This window comes from Sinocyclocheilus rhinocerous, unplaced genomic scaffold, assembly GCF_001515625.1.
Source record: "Sinocyclocheilus rhinocerous isolate Xijiao unplaced genomic scaffold, SAMN03320098_v1.1 scaffold1953, whole genome shotgun sequence".
NCBI classification, from domain to species: domain Eukaryota; kingdom Metazoa; phylum Chordata; class Actinopteri; order Cypriniformes; family Cyprinidae; genus Sinocyclocheilus; species Sinocyclocheilus rhinocerous.
In genome coordinates this window covers 297777-304266 of record NW_015652261.1, presented here as the reverse complement: position 1 = coordinate 304266, position 6490 = coordinate 297777, and positions in this window count along the sequence as shown.

Genomic DNA, 6490 nt, shown 5'->3' with positions numbered 1-6490 from the left:
ATTATTATTTAGAATTTTGAGGGGATTTTATGATACTATGCAATATTTGTACAATTTTAATGAACTATTTTTTTCCATTAGAATGTATATATTTTTATTTATTTATTTATTTATTTATTATTTTTCAATAAATGCAATATTTCATGTTGAAACAGAGTGAAAACTTTTAAAATCCATTTTTTTAAGTGAGAATTGTGTCATCTGGTGGTATAAAAAAAAATAAAAACTTGTGTAATGACATGTAAACTCCTGTAGTTCCCGATATACACATATATACAGAGGCCTTTGGATTCCCATTGTTTTTTAGACATAAATTCTTAATTTTATTAGGTTTTACTTTTAGATATATATTTAGACATTCTAAAAGACTACTTTTTGTCAAGGTTTAGACATTTTTGGTTAGATAAATATCAGGTTTTGCATTATGATTTCAATCAATCATTGAATATTCTCAAAATTTGCTCTGTTGCAGTCTTACCAGTTCATTTCTGTGTGTGTGAGAGAGAGAGCGAGAGACAGACAGATAATTTTTATTTTCATTTATTAATTTTATTTCACATATTCTAAAAAAAAATTGCTCTATTGCAGTCTTACCTGTTCATTTCTGTGTGTGTGTGTGTGTGTGTGTGTGTGTGTGTGTGCGTGTGTCTATTTTGCACTCTTGATATTTTAGACCCCTTGATTGCTGTGCACTTTTATTCTGCACAGTGGCTGATTTGTAGTTTGTACCACCAAAAGATTATCTGAGTTTTCGTATTTTTTCGTATTTCCCATTCATTTCCTATGTCGGTCATTTTTGACCGCGAAGGAGCCATGTGTGACTTTTTTTTTTTTTTGACCCTTTAACATATCCGAATCATGTCCGTGATTTGTGTGAGTGTGTGTGTGTGTGTGTGTTCACATAGCTAATGTGACAAAAGTCACCAAGTGTCATCTCATTCCGATGAAGCCACGATTTTTAAAATTTCGAAATATATGCTTGAACTTTTCAGTTTCTAAGCTATTTTATTGAGAAATCACAGAACAGTGTTGACAATATATTTCCGCGCTGAATGATTCTGTGTGCGCGCGATGTGCGCGTGATGTATGAGCTACTGTCTGTAGCCTATGTGTGTGCTTACAGTGCTGCAGCACATTAGATTAGAACGGCGATTAATTTACCTGTACAATAAGCTGTTTAAAACGTGCATTTTCCCGTTCAATTTCGAGCATCCAGTAATATAATCACACATGTCTTGTGGAGCGCTTTCAGAGTATGCATTTATTTGTAATTTTATCTGTTTGGAAACGGAGTGTAAATGTGGAAGTCCTTCAAAGATTTCTTATCCTGTTGCACCCTCTATAGGACCAGCGACTAGTCGACGTCAAGCTTAAAGCGTCATGGCAGAGCATTGAAGTCGACTAGTCGGTGCAAGCCCTAATGTGTGTGTGTGTGTGTGTGTGCGCGTGTGAGTGTACCTGGTATTTATCACGTTATGGGGACCAAATGTCCCCACAAGGATAGTAATACTAGTAAATTTTGACCTTGTGGGGACATTTTTAGGTCCCCATGAGGAAACAAGCTTATAAATCATACAGAATGAGTTTTTTTGAGAAAGTAAAAATGCACAAAGTTTCCTGTAAGGGGTAGGTTTAGGGGTAGGGTTGGTGTACGGCAATAGCACATACAGTTTGTACAGTATAAAAACCATTACGCCTATGGAATGTCCCCATAAAACATGGAAACACAACATGTGTGTGTGTGTGTGTGTGTGTGTGTGTGTTTGTGTGTGAAATATGCCATGAATATATCAGATTTTAAGTGTTTACCAGTCAGGAACCATGAGCCAGTCAGTGAAAATCCCTCCTGTGGCCTGTGCACCACACTCAATCAGATGACCACCAAGGCTGCAAAAGAAAAAATCAGTTTAATGAAATTTCATAGCAATCAAAACAGGAACAGAACTTGACTAACAACATAAATGTGGTTAACCACAAATATTCTTACGCTGAATGGTCTTTCACACCACATGACAAAAACAAATGAATCATGCATCGCTGTCTGCCCTTATGTTCACCTCAGAATATAGTGTACATATCTTTGTCCAGCCTCTGCTAATCTGTATTTTCAGCAGACAAACTTGTCTGATACATTGCACCTGTGTGTGTGTGTGTGTGTGTACATACATTTTAAGAGCTCAGAGTTTACAGTACCTCCCAGCAGCCAACAGGCCATAGTTTTTGCAGTCCCATGCAAACTGTCCAAAAAAGCAAACAAAAATGTTATAATACTTTTTTCACACTGAATAATATTATATAAATGATTTATACATTCATTAGAGATTTATTTTGTAAGCAATAAAATGTGTGTGTATATATGTGTGTGTGTATATACAGTGGTGGCCAAAATTATTAGAACACTAGACTGAAATAAATGAACTTTTCCACGACATTCTAATTTATTGAGATGCACCTGTATATATATATATATACATACAAATACACATACAGAAATACTATTAAATACCATTGCAACAACAGAGACTTAACAAGAAAATGAAGGTAGCTGATTTGAATTTGAATGTGAATTTCTTCTTGGATTAAGTCTAAAAATCTCCTTTCAGATGCTAAAGTAAACTTGGCTCTTTCTTAAAAGACATGCTGCTGGTGTGTTACTTGCTTCTGTTTTTGTTTTGTGCTGATGAAGGAGGTTAAAATTACCAACACATCGTCACAGAGGAGGAATGAGGCACAACAGCTGTTGCACAAGAGAAAGAACGTTCTTGCGTGACAAACCGTACCGAATGCATCAGCGGTCCAAGAACCACAGCGCTGTCCACGCAATGTCCCGTCACTACAATATCAGCCCCGAGGTCCAGGCACCGTTTAATAGGGAGGGTGCTGTGACATAAAGACACAAGAAAGCTGAATCTCATATGCACAAACCACCAGTCCGGCTCCAGGCATGAATAACAGACAGAACCAATGACATGCTGTAATTAACTTGTAGTTCATACCCCAAATACGCATTCATGCTGTGGACGGTCTTTGGAAGCGGTTTCTTTCCCTCTGAATCAGGCATCCTGAGTTCAGTCAAAGAGTCTTTCTAGGATACACAACAAACCAGAAGATCACAGGGAAGATTTCAACACTGTCTGAACGTTTCTCAGTAAGGATATACTATAATGAGTGCTGTGGCTGTGTAGAAATCACTACTACTATCACGCATACTTAGTTTAGGAATTTGAACGAACTCCTAACAATTACTGCAAAAAGTAGTATTAACCCTTAACTGTCACCGTCCCACCTGTGGGACACTTGGCACTCTTTTTTTTGTTGTCCTTTTTCTCTATCAAATCTTTTAGTAATCATCATAAATCATATATCATATGAAAGCTTAGAAGCCCAAGATTCATCATTGCGTTACCATGGAAATGGTACTTTAAGCTTTTTAGGATAAAACAGGGCCGTTTAAAAGAAAAAGAAAAATATTTCACAATTAGCTTTTTAGGATAAAACAGGGCCGTTTAAAAGAAAAAGAAAAATGTTTGGACATGGTTGTTGCATGTTAGTTGAACATCTTTTATGAACATACATTCACTAAAATGAGCTTGAAAGCAGTTGGGAGAAAAGTTATAGTGTAATTTGTTTACAGATACACAGTTATTTTGATGTGTTTTTGTCGAATGTTGTGACCTTCACACAATAAATGTGGTTTAAGACTCCAATATTTTTGGCGTCAGGGAGGTTAGAAAGAGTGAAAAGGCGTGATATTGTGCTTTGGTGACATCTAGTGGTCAGTCAAAGAACTACACACGGAAAGAATTTAGTTCGCTTGTTCTGTGTAAGTTCGTCCTGGTCAAGAACTATTATGCATAGGAATAATAACTTATAGTCACTGCCAAATCATATAAAGTAAAGTAATTTTATTCAAATACCTGACGTTGCAGTATCACCCCAAAACCCTGACGCGCATCCGATACGAACAGTGTTATGTGCTGATGAGGCGTAATGTCTGTTACTGCTTCTGTAACGTGAGTCTCTTGTAAAACATCTGACAGTAGTTGCAGATTCACTGAAACTGTGCGAGTATAACGCATTATTCCTGCAGAAAGGCAGCTGTGAAGCTGAACAAACTCTCACTGTCAAGCGATGCAAACTCCCGGATATGCGCGCGAGGTTCGTCATGCTTGCCAAACGCATTTCTCGTTGAATTTATTTATTTATTTTTATCTTTCTGTGTACAGACGGCTGTGCACTTAGGCTACTACTAAACTTAACAGTCAAAAGTACAATCTCGTACCACTCATCCGTGTAGGACAAAATCATGTTATCGTGGTTCCTACAAGCTACGTTCTGTGCCGAGGCTTCGGAGCAGGAAGCGGTTCGTATCTTGTAAATGCACAGTCCTCTGTCCTGTTAAACTCAGACACTTTCCAGTATTAGACTAATAATATTGACCCTCCTGCCTATTATGAGCAAAGACTTGATTTACACACATTTGATAGCCCCATTAATTTCAAGCCAATACGTTTATTACACAGTTATGTTATATTATGTTATACAATCATTTATATACCACGAGAAAATACACATTATATTCATATAAACAGATGTATCGAGGCTTGTATCGCTTTAGAGCAATGACGTCATTGATGACGTCCGAAGCCTCGCTTGGCCAGACTGGTACAGGAAGCAGTTCGAATCTTGTAAATTCATGGTCCTCTGCCCGGTTAAACTCAGCCACTTTCCAGTTTTAGACTAATAATATTGGCCCTCCTGCCTATTATGAGCAAAGACTTGATTTACACACATTTGATAGCCCCATTCATTTCAAGCCAATACGTTTATTACACAGTTATGTTATATTATGTTATACAATCATTTATATACCACGAGAAAATACACATTATATTCATATAAACAGATTAGTCTATGTGGAAATTGATTTTTGTTTTCTTCACCGTTATTTCTAAGCCTTAACTGGCGCAAAATACAAGTGTATCACAGACCACATCAGGTCATCTGTAATGTAGCTGCTTGTTTTACACTCTTTGGCCACCAGGTGGTATTGTGAGCAAATGAAGCCTCGAGAAATGAACCCTTTTGTGAACCACTTGGCTGAAAAGCTTCAATGCATTGTGAGGCTTCATCTCGCCATCACTAGTTCCTACTACTAGGCTAAATGGCATCTGCTATCCCATCATTTAATGCACTACAGATCTTTGTATTAAAATAGGTGAATTAAGGGTGATTGGGACATAAGGCCAAATGGGACAGTATAACTATACAGAATTTATTTTCTCACCTAGTGAGTGAAAATAAAAACTTTTTTCGTTGAGCCCTAGCTGTAAGACCACATAATTAAAACGGCATGCCCTCATTGGTGTGACATCATGTAGGAGGGCGGGGCAGGCATCAAACCGGAAGTTGACCATGAAATGCATGAACTGAGGAAAATGACATAAGCTTTTGCTAGTTTTCATAATAAGGTCCTAAAATTTCCATAGCTACTATATTATACAAACCTTTGATGAAATATGATGCACTGCTTCTACAAAATTAGTAAAACATGTTAATATCATGTTTCTATTTTCAGAATTAGGTTGTTTTATTTTGTCCCATCCACCCAAACACAATTTGGGTGGATGGGACATCATAATTTTGGGTGATTGGGACAGTGCTTAAAGGCTTTGCTAATTAAGAAAATTATTTACTTTTTAACAGAGAACCATTGTATGTGCTCTGTATGCCCTAAATCAGTGGTTTCCAACCTTTTTATCTGTGCAAGCCCTAATCAACCACAAAAATATTCATGAACTAGTTAGATTTTGCTAAAATAAAAATTATGAAATAGAAGCATTCTGAAAATAGAAGCATTATAGATAACAATTGTTGCAGTAACTAACCCTATTTGTGTGTCTTTTAAAGGTTTGTGCAGGTTAAATGTGTTTGTCAAACAGTTAATTGGTGATGGGGCCACCCAACATATTTTTATTTCATTTTTTATTTATTTTTATTTTGGACCTTTAGCACTTTTTTACTTGTCTATTTGATTATTAAATGTTTTCAATGACTTTTGGACTTCAAGCCTTCTTTTACCAGTTACATGTGTTGTATGACTGAGAAATGAAGCTGAACAGAAATAAACGTTGACTCTTAATAATGAGAAAAGGAAATATTGCATATAAAATTATATCAAAGTATGAACTATCCTGTGCAATACAGTAAATATTCTTACACTACCCTAAATCAATGAAAAAAATGTACTGTCCCAATCACCCAAATGTTACCAAAAAAAATTTGGGGCTCAGTTTACAGAAAAGTGTACGTCACGCATCCTTTCATTATAATATAAACGTTTTTCTTCTTCAAATTGGTAGATAACATCTTCAGTATTACAGAAATGTATCATGTGTTGGGCTGATGTTTTTTAAATTATGGCAAGAAACCTTGCACAAGGTGGAAATTCAAAAACTGCCCCAATAGAATTAATATTAATAAATTACTT